Source organism: Rhinoraja longicauda, chromosome 3 (assembly GCF_053455715.1).
Source record: "Rhinoraja longicauda isolate Sanriku21f chromosome 3, sRhiLon1.1, whole genome shotgun sequence".
In the NCBI taxonomy this organism is placed as follows: Eukaryota; Metazoa; Chordata; class Chondrichthyes; order Rajiformes; family Arhynchobatidae; genus Rhinoraja; species Rhinoraja longicauda.
This window is the reverse complement of record NC_135955.1, coordinates 53,273,466-53,289,324: the sequence shown is the minus strand read 5'-3', so window position 1 is coordinate 53,289,324 and position 15,859 is coordinate 53,273,466. Positions and strand designations below refer to the sequence as shown.

The following is a 15,859-nucleotide window of genomic DNA, read 5'->3' as shown; positions in this document are numbered from 1 at the left end:
TTGGCCGTGTATGTGTGGGGGGGGGGGGGGGGGGTGGGGGTGGTGGGGTGGGGGAAACCTTTCTTTTATTAGGTCTCTTCCCCGGGGCGCAGCTCGGCCGCGGGGCCTTCCATCGCCCGCGGGGCATTCAATCGCCCGGCGTGGCTCGGCCGCTGGGCTTAGCATCGCCGGCGCGGCTCGACCGTGGGACCTAACAGTGCCCAGCGCAGCTCGGCCGCGGGGCCTTCCATCGCCCGGTACGACCGCGGGACTTTTCAGCGCTCGGTGCAGCTCGGCCGCGGGGCCTTCCATCGCCCGGCGCGGCTCGGCCGCTGGACTTAACGTCGCCGGCGCGGCTCGGCCGCAGGACCTAACAGTGCCCAGTGCGGCTCGGCCGCGGGGCCTTCCATCGCCCAGTGCGGCTCGGCCGCTGGACTTAACATCGCCGGCGCGGCTTGGCCGCGGGACTTAGCAGCGCCCGGTGCGGCTCGGCCGCGGGGCCTTCCATCGCCCGGCGCGGCTCGGCCGCTGGACTTAACATCGCTGGCGCGGCTCGGCCGTGGGACGTTTCAGTGCCCGGTGCGGCTCGGCCGCGGGGCCTTCCATCCCCTTGCGGGGCCTGTGCGTGTCGGTTGCCTCGTTAGGGGTTGAGCTGCCTGTCCGTGGGCGTGGGGGGGAAGAGAGTGGAAGTTTTGTTGCCTTCCATCACAGTGAGGGGGTGTTTGGACTCACTGTGATGGATGTTTGTCTTGGGGTTGTGTGTCCTGTGTACTTTTTTCTTTTTTTTGTTGTGTTTTGTGACTGCTGTAATTTCGTTCGGTATTTTTACCGAATGACAATAAAGTTCTGTACTGTACTGTACTGAATGGCGGTGCAGGCTCGAAGGGCCGAATGGCCTACTCCTGCACCTATTTTCTATGTTTCTATGACACTACGGAGCTGGCAAACCTGCCCCCAAGAGACAAGTGGCAGAGCCCTGCTTGTACCCGAGGGCCGCGGAGGAGGGCGAGGAGAGAGCAGCGGTCAGCGCCGGGTCACAGCCTTGACCACGGCAAGATACTGTTCATGTTTGTTCTGCGCAGGCGCGACCCAGTTTGTTCTGCGCACGTGCGGATCCGGTAGTCATCTTGGGGATTAACGGGCCCCAATTACGCATGAGCGGTTTTAAAAACTTTTTAAATGTGAATAACTTTTAAAATATAACACCAATTTCAATGAAACTTCCTCCAGAGGACCCCGGGACGATGGTGAGTAAGTTGGGCTTAAAATTGTCACGCTATCGTGTACCGTTTTGGCTGTACTTCGGAAACAAACAAACAAACCAACAGGATGAGAGTTTTACTAATATATATAGATGGACAAGTACTTAGTAGAAGGGACATGAATGATATAATCAAAATTACAGCACAAAATCAGGATGTTCAGTCCATCTTTGTGTTTATAGATATGCAATAGTCCAATCCAGGCTGTCAGGGAATGAGCCGCTTTTGATTACTCTTACAGTCTGCAGTCCAGAGATCAATGTGTCAACTCTCATACAATGATTACAATAAAATAGCCACAGCAATCATTGAAGGCATAAGGTAACATGGTGCAGAACTGTGGAAAATACTGTTATGAGTGAGAATAGATCCCTTGTAAATTCATTCGGTTTAATTAAATAGCAAATTTCCAACAAAACCAAAGTCTTAATAGTCCTGTATTTTGTTTTGATTGCTTACTACCTTGTGCAGTTTTAAATGCCTCTGAAAAGGTTAATCCGTGTGCCTAAAACAAGCTGTAGGCAGTTTTAAATGTCCTTTTTTAGTAAAAAGCAGTTGGAAGAATAACAAAATAGGATTAGGAAAGGGAACATATGTTGTTTCAGGTAGAGGGATACTGTTGGAAACTGATTGGCAATGTCTCAGACTTTCTGTCAAATACCAGAATCTACCATTCCTTTTGTTGTTTTGAAATGTAATGCCCATTCCCCGTTGAAGTGTTTTGTTTCATCACCGTGAACTGAAAATAGTGAAAGAAGTTTCAAATTCGAGTCGACTTTTATTAATGCATCTGCAGCCTTTATTAAGAGCAAAATAAAGTTTTATTAAGTTCTCCAACAATCAGTTGCAAAATTAACAACATCCCATTTTCTGCGAGATTCTACAAACTCAGGTAGATCTCAGGATTAAAAATGAAACAATTCTCAGAAATCCCTTTCTTGCTACTATCCCGATACCCTGGTTGCAATGTGCATATGTGGGGCAGATGGACAAGGACAGGGTTAAGTCTGGCTTTTCTCCATGTTCTAATAACTTGGCAACACTCACCAACTAAGCTCACATTTGACAAATGGCTGTCAGCACTGCCGGAGCCACACTGTGATACCAACTTTAGGAAAGCAAGGCAGGAAATGGAGATAACAATTTTGGAATCACAATGTGTGAAATTAAAAGGTTTCTGCATAACCTATAGTGAGTATAGAACACATTATGCCATTACTTACTGTCCCTGCAATCAATGGGGATCTATCTCATCAGTGAAGCAACACAGACTGGCATTTTTATCTCATCAGATATTTCAGTTACCTGGAATAAAGTATTACTCGTAGTTGCTAATGCCTTGTTAATGTCCTCACAATCCTATGGCAGGAATGAACAGTCTGTGCTTGAAATTGTGAGTTTGGACAGTCAGGCTACATTGAACATATTCATTGTTTCAAGGTTGAGCTCAGTCAATCTGAGAATACATGGAATAAGTATTCATCATTGACATGGTCACCGACTTTTGTATCTCATGCAGCAACTTCAGTTTGATGGAGCTACAGTAAGCAAGAAACTACATTTAATCATTTCTTTGTCTTTCTTTCATTCTCCATGTAAATCTTCATACTTGATAATATACTGAAAATCGTTCACTTGTTTTCATAATCACATCTCAAAAAACCTTTTGGCTGATACCTCCATCTACGTTCTATATCAACGGTGGCCTTTATGCGGCAACTCTTTGCATACTTTGGGTATGTAAAACAAATAATATCACTGTGACTTGTTACAAGTGACAATAAAGTTTTGTTCATTCAATGTTCTACATCCAATTCTTTGGGCTCTCATAACCACTTCTTCTGAATCGTGATCACTTAGAAGATCTGGATATACCGTATGCCATCCCAGTAAATATATCCATTAGTTAAATTACAATAAAAGCCCATTCATATCAAAATCATTGCACTGTAATTGCTTAGTTTTTACCCATTACCTCATTAAGGACCACTTCTGCTACCTGTAAACATTTTCTTACATATATAACCCCAAACTTTCATAACTTCTGTAACTCGAATTTACAAAAAGTAAATCTAAAGTGTTCTATAAATAAGAGTGCAATAAATCAAGCAATAACTTTTCACATGAAATCTGATGATTATAGGGAACTGAGCAGATTTAATAAGAATATTATTGTAAAGAATTAGGCAATGTATTAGAGTTAATTCAGAATGCCACAATCTTCTAAAACTATACATTTGCACTACAGTAGATAAATATCACGATGACTGGCTGTCCTAGATTGACTTGATTGTATCTTCACCAATTAAGCACTGGATGGTATTTGCTGAACAGGTGCTTCAATTGATACCACAGATTTTTTTTTCTTTCTGTCATCTTCCAGAATGGTTTGCATCAGCCTTTTTTTGCTTTCAACTCTGTGGTTCCATTCTTGGATGAGTCTGCAGGTAAAACACATTGAACTTTGTTGATTGCTTAGTACATAAAAAGATGTCAATTGCTTTCAATTATTTGGGAGAATCTATTAATTCTGCTCTCGGCAGTACCAAACTTTGGCGTTCAGGACGTTTTGTATTTTGGCAATATGAAACATTAAATACATACCCTTCCTAATTTCATAGAAATATAGAAACATAGAAAATAGGTGCAGGAGGAGGTCATTTGGCCCTTTGAGCCAGCACCACCATTCAAGATTCAAGATAGCTTTATTGTCCAAAATGGTGGCGCTGCCATAGCAGCTGCGGCTTACCTGCGGTCCATTTGTCTTTGTGTTTTTGTTGTTTTTTTGTCTTAATTGTAGTTGTGATGTCGTGTTTTTGTGTTTGTGTACTATGTGTGTATGTGGGGGGGAGGGGGGGAACTGTAAAATTGTAAATAGGTGTCCCTTCCGAACGGAGACCCGACCTTTGTTTTCTGGGTGGTGTCTCCGTTCCTGCTGCGGCCTACCATCGCCCAACTCCTGGAGCTGTCGGCCTCCAGGGCTCCGGTTCGCAGAGCCCGCGGACCGGACTTACCATCAGCGGAGCCGGCCGTCTTCGGAGGCTGCGGGAGCGGCTGCGACTCGCCTTAGGCTCGGGCCGTGTGGATGCCGACATCGGGAGCTCCGGCAGCGGCAGCGTGTTCGCCCGCCCCGGATCGCGGGGCTTGGGTCGCGGACATTTCACCGTCCGGCGCGGCCTAAGATAGGCCGCGGGATATTTCTCTGCTGGGCGGGGGCTTCAATGTCGGGAGCCACGACCGCCCCGACGTGCAGCAACAGCGGCAGCAGCAGCGTGTTCGCCCGCCCCGGATCGGACTTATCATCAGCGGAGCCGGCCGTCTTCTGAGGCTGCGGGAGCGGCTGCGACTCGCCTTAGGCTCGAGCCGCTGCGGACCGTCTGGCGCGGCCTGCAACCACAACAACCTGACCGCGGGAGAGGACAGCAGGAGAAGGGAAAATACATTGTGGCCTTCCATCACAGTGAGGAGAGGACTGGAGGAGACTCACTGTGATGGATGTTTTCTTGATGGATGTTTCTTTTGTGTGTTTTGGGGGTTGTGTAATTTTAATGCCTATTTTGATCATCCACATTCAGTAACCCGTGCCTGCCTTCTCCCCATATTCCTTGATTCCACTAGCCCCCAGAGCTCTATCTAACTCTCTTTTAAATGCATCCAGTGAATTGGCCTCCACTGCCCTCTGTGGCAGAGAATTCCACAAATTCACAACTCTCTGGGTGAAAAAGTTCCTTCTCACCTCAGTTTTAAATGGCCTCCCCTTTATTCTAAGACTGTGGCCCCTAGTTCTGGACTCCCCCAACATTGGGAACATTTTTCCTGCATCTAGCTTGTCCAGTCCTTTTATAATTTTATATGTCTCTATAAGATCCCCTCTCATCCTTCTAAACTCCAGTGAATACAAGCCTAGTCTTTTCAATCGTCCCTCATATGACAGTCCCGCCATCCCAGGGATCAATCTCGTGAACCAACGCTGCACTGCCTCAATTACAAGGATGTCCTTCCTCAAATTAGGAGACCAAAACTGCACACAATACTCCAGATGTTGTCTTACCAGGGCCCTATACAACTGCAGAAGAACCTCTTTACTCCTATACTGAAATCCTCTCGTTATGAAGGCCAACATGCCATGCTTTCTTCACTGCCTGCTGTACCTGCATGCCAACTTTAAGTGATTGGTGTACAAGGACACTCAGATCTCGCTGCACTTCCCCCTTACCTAACCTGAGATAATAATCTGCCTCCTTGCTTTTGCCGCCAAAGTGGATTTTCTTATGAATGTTTCATTTCTGTTCAATGAAAAGAAAAATTGGGAGAAGTATAAAATAAATGGCTAGTCCACCATTGCCCATTGCATATTATTGCCAATTGTTAAAATATCTTGCATTTATTTGGTGGTGAAATTATCTGCTATATTCATATTTATCATGTACTGAAAGAAACCCACTAACACCTTATGTCACTAAAGTTAGATTCACAAATATTCTTCTTAATATCCTGACCCTGTCAACAACTCACTGAATTATTTCAGTTTAGTTTATTGCAGGGCAGTGCAGTGAAAAGCTTTCGTTGCGTGCTATCCAATAAGCGGAAAGACAATACATGATTATAATCGAGCCATTTACAGTGTATAGATACATGATAAGGGAATAACGTTTAGTGCAGGGTAAAGCCAGCAAAGTCCGATCAAGGATAGTTCCTCATTCCCAACCCAAGTACCAAAATTACCTGCAGTACCTTTACCGCTGCACAGACTGAGATCATTTAACGGAGACTGGAAGAAACTGCAAATGCTGGAATCTTGAGCAAAAAAACAAAGTGCTGGAGGAACCCAGCAGGTCAGGCAGTATCTGGGAAGTGAATGGACAGTGTCGATTCAGGTCGGGACCCTTCTTCAGGGTTTCGATTGCGAGTGAGAGGTGGATTCAGGATAGAGGTGGGTGAATGGCAGATAGGTGGAGCAAGTGACAAAGGTTAGAGATGAAAAAGAGACAATAGGATCAAAAGAAGAGGTGAAATGTAAAGCCGGAGGGAAGGATGTAGATGGAATGGGATGGGGAGGGGAAAGAGGGGGCGTAAAAGGAAAACGTGTAGAATAAATAGTGTGGTCGAAGATGGAGTTTGAGAAATCCGCTGAGACTATTTCAAAGAGAATTCTCATTAGTACTCTATTCACTGCAGCCAAGGGGTGAGTCAATTAAAAGCTGTAGTTGTCCAAATTAGACGTGCTGGTCCATGTATGTGTAGGTTTCACCTCACAGATTAACCTTCACTTCCTCTAATTTTGAAACATTGTCAGAACGTATGCGTGGAAACAAAATGCAGCTTATGTGTAAATTGTACTATTTTTGTTTGGCAGATCCTGACTGGTTACATTTTATGTTTTCAACTCCCAATATTTATGACAATATTTATTACTTGAAGAGATGATAAGATGCCACATGAACACAAACTTCATTTGATTTTAAAACGATAAATTCACAAGTGTGTTATGCATACTTTTTCCAGTTCTCTCCTCTCCCAAGTTTAAATCATTGATTATGTTGCTGGCCATACTATTTCCATAAGTATGAATAGTGGGTGAGAATCATCGACCGACTCTATTAATAAGAGTCGGTCGATGATTCTCACCCACTATTCATACTTATGGAAATCCTCACAAAGGGGTTTTTTCCTTCTTTTTAGTCTGAAGACAGAGGCTCACTCTTGCCCCTCATCTCTCCTCCATCTGGGTGGCACGTTGGTGCAGTGGTAAAGTTGCTGCCAGAGACCCGGGTTCGATCCTGACTACGGAGTTTGTACGTTCTCCCCGTGACCGCCTGGGTTTTCTCCAGGTGCTCCCACATTTCAAAGACGTGCAGGTTTGTAGGTTAATTGGCTTCCATAAATTGTCCCTAGTTTTGTAGGATAGAACTAGTGTATGGGTGATGACTGGTCGGCGTGGATTCAGGTGAAGGACGCATAGGACCTGTTTCCATGCTGAATCTCTAAACTAAACCAATTTAACTAGACAATAAGCATGGCAAGCATAATACTTCAGAACCAACTTGTGTCACACGTCAGAAAGAACATTATAATTCCAGCGTCCGAGCTCACAGAGGACCCACATGCATGAAGAATGGAGGAGGAGTTTTAATTCACCAGTCCATTGGGGGAAGTGATCCCTACATGCCATTAACTAGCTAACAGCAGGGCAGCGGGTCTGGAGAAGATTGATATTAAAATGCTTTAAATTACTTTTGGCAAAGAACGAGAGAAATTTCAACAGAGTTAAAGGCAAATGCCAAGAGGTGACAGCTTGAAGTTTGGTAACGTGGACAAGTGCTTTACCCCACCAATCTTGCATTGGCAGAGTAGCAGCAATGGAATTTTAAATATCTGCTGATCACTACCTGCAGTTTCACGTTGTGGATTTGAAATTAGTTTAGAGTCATTTCCAAAAGTTACTTTTCTGCCACTTGAAGTACTCATTAGAAGAACGTAGTCACGGCATATGAGGGTGTTTCCATGCATAGAGGAATATGGAACGAGGAGACATAGAATTGGAATAAGAAGCCATTTAAAATGGAAATAAGGAGGAATTGTTTTTCTCTCAGAGGCTTATGAAGCTTTGGATTTTTCTACCAAGAGTGCTGCAAAAGCTGAATTGCTGAATGTATTCAAAGATGATTCAAGGGGAGTAAACGATTGTTGATTGAGTCTGAAGAAGGGTCACGAACTGAAAAATCACCCATTTGTGTCCTCCAGAGATACTGCCGACCCATTGAGTTACTCCAGCTGTCGTGTCTATTTTGTGCACCAGCATCTGCAGGTCCTTGTGTCCCAAATATTATTGATAACAGGTAGGAAAGTGGAACTGAGGCCAAGATGAGATGAGATTTTATTTAAAGACAGAGAGGGCTTGTGGGACTGTACAACCAACTTCTGCTCTTCTTTCTTATTTTCTTATGAATGTTTCAACTGACCCAGCAAATGTGGTTTCTCCGTTTTCACACATCAGATCGTCTGATGACCACTGGGAACATCTCACTTGGATAATATGGTTGGTCAGTGATAAATAGGTCACTCCTGATTATGGAAGAGCTTTGGTTATTAGCCTTGTATGCAATTCAAGTCAATTCTTGTTGAGAAAATCAGAGTGTAGTCAATACTCTTCGAAAACAAGACTTTTCCCTTGCTCAATGGACAAACTCTTCTGTACCATGTGCAAGTACAGAAGCTCAGCATGAAAGGCTCAGGTATTCGTTTTCCTGGAAAAACAGTCCACTTTGAGTTGTCTGAGAACAGGTAGGAGGAAGAGGCAACCTTTCACTGCACAAATGGAAAATAAGGAAAAGCCCCTTCCCAGTTGCAGCCATGTCAATCTGACCATGGATTATGTTAGGAATTCTTTTCCGAAATGGGGCTTTTGCAGTGGCTTCGTATCCAATCGCATGACGTCACCTGAAAGCATTGACTGGGTCCAAAGGTCCACATACAGTTCTAACCTGATGGTCAAGAAGCCGTACACATGAAGGAGTGACCTAATAATGGTTTCAAAGGTTTCAAAGGTCTTTTGTGATGGAAACAGTACACATCTCAAGACTAGTGCAAAACCAATGCAATTATCAATTGTTTTTGGTATCATCATTCCTCCTGTAGACGATTGAAAATCAGCTTTGCATTACTGTTGCAGCAAAACCACAGAAAGTTCATACTTAAAAATTGATTGTAATGCCGACGGTTGGATTTGGAACAAAATTAAATAATATCGTCTCAACAAATCTCCACTGAAGTTTAACAACCTTAAGGAGAACAATGAGTGGTTAAGAATATCGAAGACATTTCACGTCAGTGAGAACCTCGTCAACCCTTTGACTGATGTGTGGGATTATGAGCTAACGCTGATAAATATCACTGAGAGTCAGATTTGGCACATTGCCAGTTTCTTCCTGAGGCACTAACTCATGAAGGCAGCATCTATCATCAAGAATCCCCACCATATATACCATGCCCTCTTCTCACTGCTACTCTTGGGCAGGAAATACAGAATCATGAAGTCTCACACCACCAGGTTCAGGAACAGTTGCTTTCCTACACCCATCAGATTCTTGAACCAACCTGCACAACACTAATCATACCTCGGCAACGGAACACTACCTCTTGGCCTACCATGGACGGTGTCTATATATTTTTGACCTAACGTCTTGCTTTTGCAGTCTTTTTTTTCATTGCCATGTATAACTTATATATAATTTATGTTTTGTGTGTTGTATGAGTGTATGTGCCTGAGATGCTATTGCAAGCAGCATTGTTATTGCACTTGTGCATATGATAATAAACTCAACCTGCCATGGGTATTCTTGAATTGACAGGATGTATAACTTTACCATTCTTTTCCTCCTCCATTAAATTAAATTTGCATGATATACATGTAGGAAAGTGGGGCATTTGTTGGGATGAGAGAGAGGTTTAATTGGGGGTGTGGTGTGCTGTGCTGGAAGTTTGATGGCATAGAAATCCTAAGGAAATGGTTAGCAAATTAGGTTGTGTTGCTTAAGGGCATATTATCCCATTTCATTCATTTTCCATTCCTCCCTATCCCATTGCAACTGCTGAACCTCTGACAATGGCTCATTTTCTACCCCCTCCCCCACCCCACATTGGAACCTTCCTAATCTTCCTCATCCCTTTAACGCAATCAATCTCAATGTTTAAAACTGATAGAATTGGTTCCATAAATACATGGTATGTAATTAACTAATGTTATTTAAAAAAAATTAAGTAGCCAACGTTATATTGAATCATCAGACGATCCACTGCAGAAAAGCATCCCCATGGACATGAATGCAATTCATTGCAATTCACCATGACTCCACTGCATTGAATTTCATTGATTATTTCCATCAGGTTATGATAGGCAATATACAAAGTAATTGTTATTATGTCTCAGCCAGGGAGAAAATTAATGTAATCAGTGAAGGGAGACAGCATATTTTCCAGACATTAACCCACCTATTACAATTTATTTGCAAAGTAAGCACACCACACACCTACTAAGGGCACTCTTGCTCAGCCTCAGCCTCTCCTGCTCCAGCCACTCCGTCTGCTTTTCAATTTTCTTTTCCCAAATAATTTTTAGATCGTATTTAGAGCCAGCTGCTCTCTCTCGCTGAGATATGTAAGACAAATCAGCCATTCCTAGAAAAAAAAAGTAGATTGTGAGTTTATGGCGTCACGGATGTGCATTATAACAATTTTGATAGCAATGTAAGCTCCTTGCATCGTCCCTTTGCATTTTCACCATGACTGAAATCCAGTTTGGAAACATTTTAAAATCAAACCTCCAAAAAGCATCTTTCACTGGAGTAAATAATAATAACTATTTATTTTCCTTTATTTTAGTTTAGTTTAGAGATACAGCATGGAAACAGACCTTTCGGCCACCAAGTCCGCGCCGAACACAATAACCTGTACACTAGTTCTATCTGAACTAGTCTGAAGAAGGGTCTCGACCCGAAACGTCACCCATTCCTTCTCTCCCGAGATGCTGCCTGACCTGCTGAGTTACTCCAGCATTTTGTGAATAAATCCACTAGTTCTATCCTATGCACGAGGGACAATTTACAGATGCCGATTAACCGACAAATGTCTTTAGAATGTGGGAGGAAACGTGAGCACCCAGAAAAACCCACCCGGTCACAGTGCAATCTCCGTACAGATAGGACCCGAGGTTTGCATTGAATTTGGGTCTCTGACGCAGTAAGGCAGCAGATCTACCACTGTGCCACCCGAAGGTTTATCATCAAGGAGACCTAAGAGACCAACGTTTTCTACTTTGCTTTTGCTGTTTTTGCATATCTCTTTGTTCCTTTTTTTTTTAATACCTTAATTTTTTTAACCTTAGTTACCCAACACTTAGGCCATTCAACATCAATGCTTTAAATGGCAGGAAGAGCAAGGGGAAAAATTGCTTGCCGCATGACCATATATTTTAAAGCTAAAACGAGGTTTGCAGAATGAACCTCATGTTTCACGATATCCATTTAAGATGCAATCCACATCTCACCCACTGAATGCCCACCTCCTTCTCACACTCCACATCCCCCTACATCCCTCATTTCCCCTTAGCCCACCATCAGCTCTCCCTCCCTGTGTTCTGAAACCTCCAGTTGTACTGTTGCCATCTGCAGGTAGAAAATGTTCTGGTTGGCTTTAAGAGCTCTCAACGTTTATGAATTAGATCTTTGGGAAGTCTCTTTCTCCATCTTACCTCTTAACACTAACATTTTCTGTTTGTGCCTCTACAACAACTAATAGGATTGGTGTAGTAACATAAAAAAAACCAATATGGCTTCTTGACAATAAATGAAAATGAAAAGATTTAATAGCAACTATTCCTTTCTCTTTTCCCCTTTGCCCTGCTCCCCTTTTCCATCTTCTGCTATCCTCTTGAAGGTGCTGCTTCCTTGTGGGGGTAAATTCCACCAGCAATCAAAAGGTAACTCATGGCACTAACATTATTTAAGTAGACCAGTATATGTATCAAACACAAACCAATTCCAACCTCACTTGATGTTCATATCCACAACCCCCGTTGCTGCAAACCAATCAAATTCTGCACAACCACTCAGCTAGAGGTACACGTTTTCCTCCCCCCCCCCCCCCCCCCCCATCCCCCCAAAAGTACAGTAAGTGAATTATATTTTAGCATGTTTCTTTATAATCTGTTCATTTACAGATCTGTGAAAAAAACATGTACAAGTACATAAATGTGAATTAGTCAATTTATGTCTTAAATTGAATTCTGTAAAACATCACGATTATATATATTTTTTTAACTTTGAATTAGTGCAATATTTAAACTGATAGCAAGCATGCACATGGATTGTTACCATATGTACTATTTATATTTTTTATAAGTGTGTTATTTATTCAATGCACTTTGCCGTGCTGATCACTCAGATAGAGAGAGGACAAATTCCAACTAACTAGACATTATTACTAGTTTACAAGACATTACTCCAGTTTACTGGATATTACTCAGCTGACTACTGCCCTTAACTGTATGAACCATCAAGATAGCACCCGAGTACAATTTAGATCATGATCGTTAAAATAATCTATTAAGTTCCCACAACATTTCTGTTAAAGCAGTTAATAAAATTGATTCATTAAAATTTCAAAAGGGTCCCTTAATAAGCAATGAAAACTTTATCTGTTAGAATGGTGGATCCCTTAAGTATTTCCACAAATAATAACTATGTTTAATTAATTGTACTTTTCCTCTTGCATGGATTAAATGTAAAAAAGAGATTTTATTTATTAATATCAATAGGCTAATTTCTGATTTTTGCACTGAATATCTGTTAACCATAGACCATGAGCTTACTATTTATTATTTTCTTGAAACACATTCTGTTCGTTCACAGATCCATAACAATCATATTTCCCCGTAGTTATTTATCAATGTGAATTAAAGTCATCTTTATGTCATGAACAAAATTCTATAAAAACATCAGAATTGTATTTTTACTGTGAATTAGCACCATGTGATATAAAATGTGCAGGATTAAATGTAACCATGTATTGTATCTTTTATAAGATTAATGGCACAAATTCTTTACTTAAAACACGAGCTGTTGATTCACAGATCCACAATAGCCACAATTAGATATATAATTAGAGTAAATACTTTACTGAATTATTAGATGGATTTGAAACCTTGTACTTCGAATTGCAATCACCACACGATTTGCTGTACAGATTTCCGAGAACTTTGATGGATTACTTTTGATGAAAGATTGGCTTAAATCAGGAGAGGCTTCCAGCTGAGGATATTTTAGAAGCATATGTGACACTTGCTTAACAACATTTGTTCCAAGATCTCCTGCCATCATAAACATTCACACTACAAATTGTTGGAGACAATTGTTATTCACTGAAAATATTTCCCAACATTTAAATCTCAACAATTTTTTTAAAAAGTGCAAGTAAGATTTACAGTGGAACTCAGCAGAAAGTTAATAAATGTAAACATATTAAAAAATTAGAATTTTAAAATATAATTCACTTACCAAACCTGGGGCGTGGGAAGGGAGAAAGTCGTTCCTCTAGCCAAACTGATTGTTCCTTGAAGGGTGATGATGTCTATCTGTTAAAGGACTGAACTAGAGTGGGTAATGGCACACACACACAAGCAACATTTCTTTACGTTGTGTCGCTGCTCTGTTTATATGTGAACGGGTGACAAAGTCTATTTTGAATAGAGACCTGGGATCAGAAGGCTTGCATCATTCCATGCATTTATAGCATGCATATGCATGATGACATTATAGGCTGTGGGTTCCAGAAGCATCGCCCATGGAGTAGGATATTTGCTGGCAGATGTCATTGAACTCCTGCACGCCAAACATAACTTGGCAGAGCTCGATCAGATATTTCTTTGAAAAGCACATCATTCACTTGAGTGCAGCTTTCATGGGCATTGCTCAATTTTTCTTTTGACCTAGCAGGAACTGAAAGTGTGAAATAACTTATATAACAATTCATGGTAGAGTATTACATTACATGGAAACTGGCAGAGAAAATGAATTTGATTCTCGACTCGTGATACCTTCAAGTAATATTTCAGAACCTAACTGTTAAATGTCACAGGGTCACTCATTAAAGGTCTGCAACAGCAACTCTGCACATTTCAAATTATGTTACGGATTCAAATATTCTAGTTGATTTGTAGCTATCATCTTAAATCTTACTGTATGTTTCTGTCAGCATCATGCCAGTGGAATGCAATACTCCGAGAAAGTTTGGGTTTCAGCTAGTTTTCAGCTTTACTGTCTTTTAAGAAAAATAAATAAAATGGTAAATGATATACTTGATTTGTGTAAATCATGAATGTATTGAACATTGCCAATGATACAAAGCTGATATCAGTTCCATGAATATTGTACAAGTGTACATACACAAAGTGCTGGAGTAACTCAGCAGGTCAGGCAGCATCCCTGGAGAACACGGATAAGTGACATTTCATGTCAAGGCCCTTCTTCAGGACCCTTCAACACCTAAAGAAGGGTCTCGACCTGAAACATCACCTACCCATGTTCTCCAGGGATGCTGCCTGACCCACTGACTTACTCCAGCATTTTGTGTCTTACCTTGGTAAACCAGCATCCACATTTCCTTTTTTTCTACAAGTGTACATGCACCATGAGAAACCCAAGAAAATATGGATTACTTTCTGCACAAAAGCAAATACTGTTATTTTCAGTTGATGGTGCCAGTTGACCATCGCGTTCAATAATGCCAGTTTTGCCACCTTGGTTGGTGAGCCTGAGTAGAGCCTGAAGGACTCCCCCTGGAAGGACGCACTCAGGCATAGTAGGGGCAGGGGAAAGACGCTGCAGTAAGTGTAGATGCTGAGGCCCCAATGCGTTCTCTGGGTCTGGTGACTTGATCCCAACAGTCTTCAAATTTGGCCCTATTGGTCAAAGCACACCAGCCTGCCCTGTCCCAGGCATAAGACTCCAGATGTCTTGAAAGAATGCCACTGTTTAAGGCCACTTCGTTACAATCCTTGTATCGCTTTACTAGACCCTTGCAGAAACTCCATAAAGAAGTTGGTTGGCCACACGGGAGCTGTCCATATGAATTGCATGTCTGTCCAGTGCATCAGGATTATGCCTATTTGCTGACTGGACCAACCCTGTCCAGAACTTAAATGATTGTCATGCTGCCAGAACAAAGAACATAGAAGAGTACAGCACAGATACAGGCCCTTTCACACAGAATGACTGTGCCAAACATGATGCATGTTAAACAAATCCCCCTCTGTCCTGTCATTTGATGTCCAAGAGTGACTGCTGAGCTCTCATGCGGAAACACTTGAGCTTTTGATCCGTTTCCTGAAAAGCGTCCAAGTCTTACAGGCACACAAAAGGCTTGTGAGCCTGACATTGGCACACTTTGATCTTGGATGGCAGTGACATTTCCAAAATTCATCACAAGGGAGCAAGAATATAAGAATCTTCCCAACAAAGCATCAGGAGCTAATCCAGCTGATTTCCAGAGATGCTGCTTGACCCCCTGAGTTACTCCAGCACTTTGTGTCCTGTTGTGTAAACCAGCATCTGCAGTTCCTTGTTTCCATGTAAGATGGAGCTACCTTGATAGTTTCCACAGCCGGCTTTGAGAAATGCATCCTGGAAAGGCAACCAAGCGACTGACTGGCCTTGCTGATTGGAACCAGTACTTCCATGTTGGGAGAGCTGTCAGAAAAGATGGCGCTTCCCAGGAACTTGAAGTGATCTTCAGTGTTCAGCGCGGTGCCATCGATGCTTGTGCTGCACGGATAGATCGCAGAGCCTGGAGCGGGTTGGTGCAGGACCTCGGTCTTGTTGAGACTGGTGGGAAGACCGAAGAGTCATGAGGCTTTGGCAAACTTATCCATGATGATTTCAAGATCATACTCCGATCAGTCATAAGAGTCATCGGCAAATAGTGCCTCTAAGATCAGTTGCTCAAGTGTCTTGGTGCTTGCCTTCAGTCTCCTGAGATCAAAGGGCGAGCCGTCCAGTCTGCACCTCCAGTACACTACTTTATCAAGGTCACACAGTGCATGGTTCAGTACACATGAAAAACAT

At 42.4% G+C, this 15,859-nt stretch overlaps 1 long non-coding RNA gene across 1 annotated transcript; it reads right to left on the bottom strand.

Moving 5' to 3' along the window:
* Window positions 1–2,041: 2,041 nt before the first annotated feature.
* LOC144592406 (uncharacterized) lies at window positions 2,042–13,589 on the bottom strand. The gene is made up of 3 exons (XR_013547121.1): window positions 13,295–13,589; window positions 10,271–10,418; window positions 2,042–3,682 (listed from the first exon to the last, which is right to left on the bottom strand). It is a non-coding gene; the product is annotated as an uncharacterized LOC144592406 (long non-coding RNA).
* Between the last annotated feature and the right edge of the window lie 2,270 nt (window positions 13,590–15,859).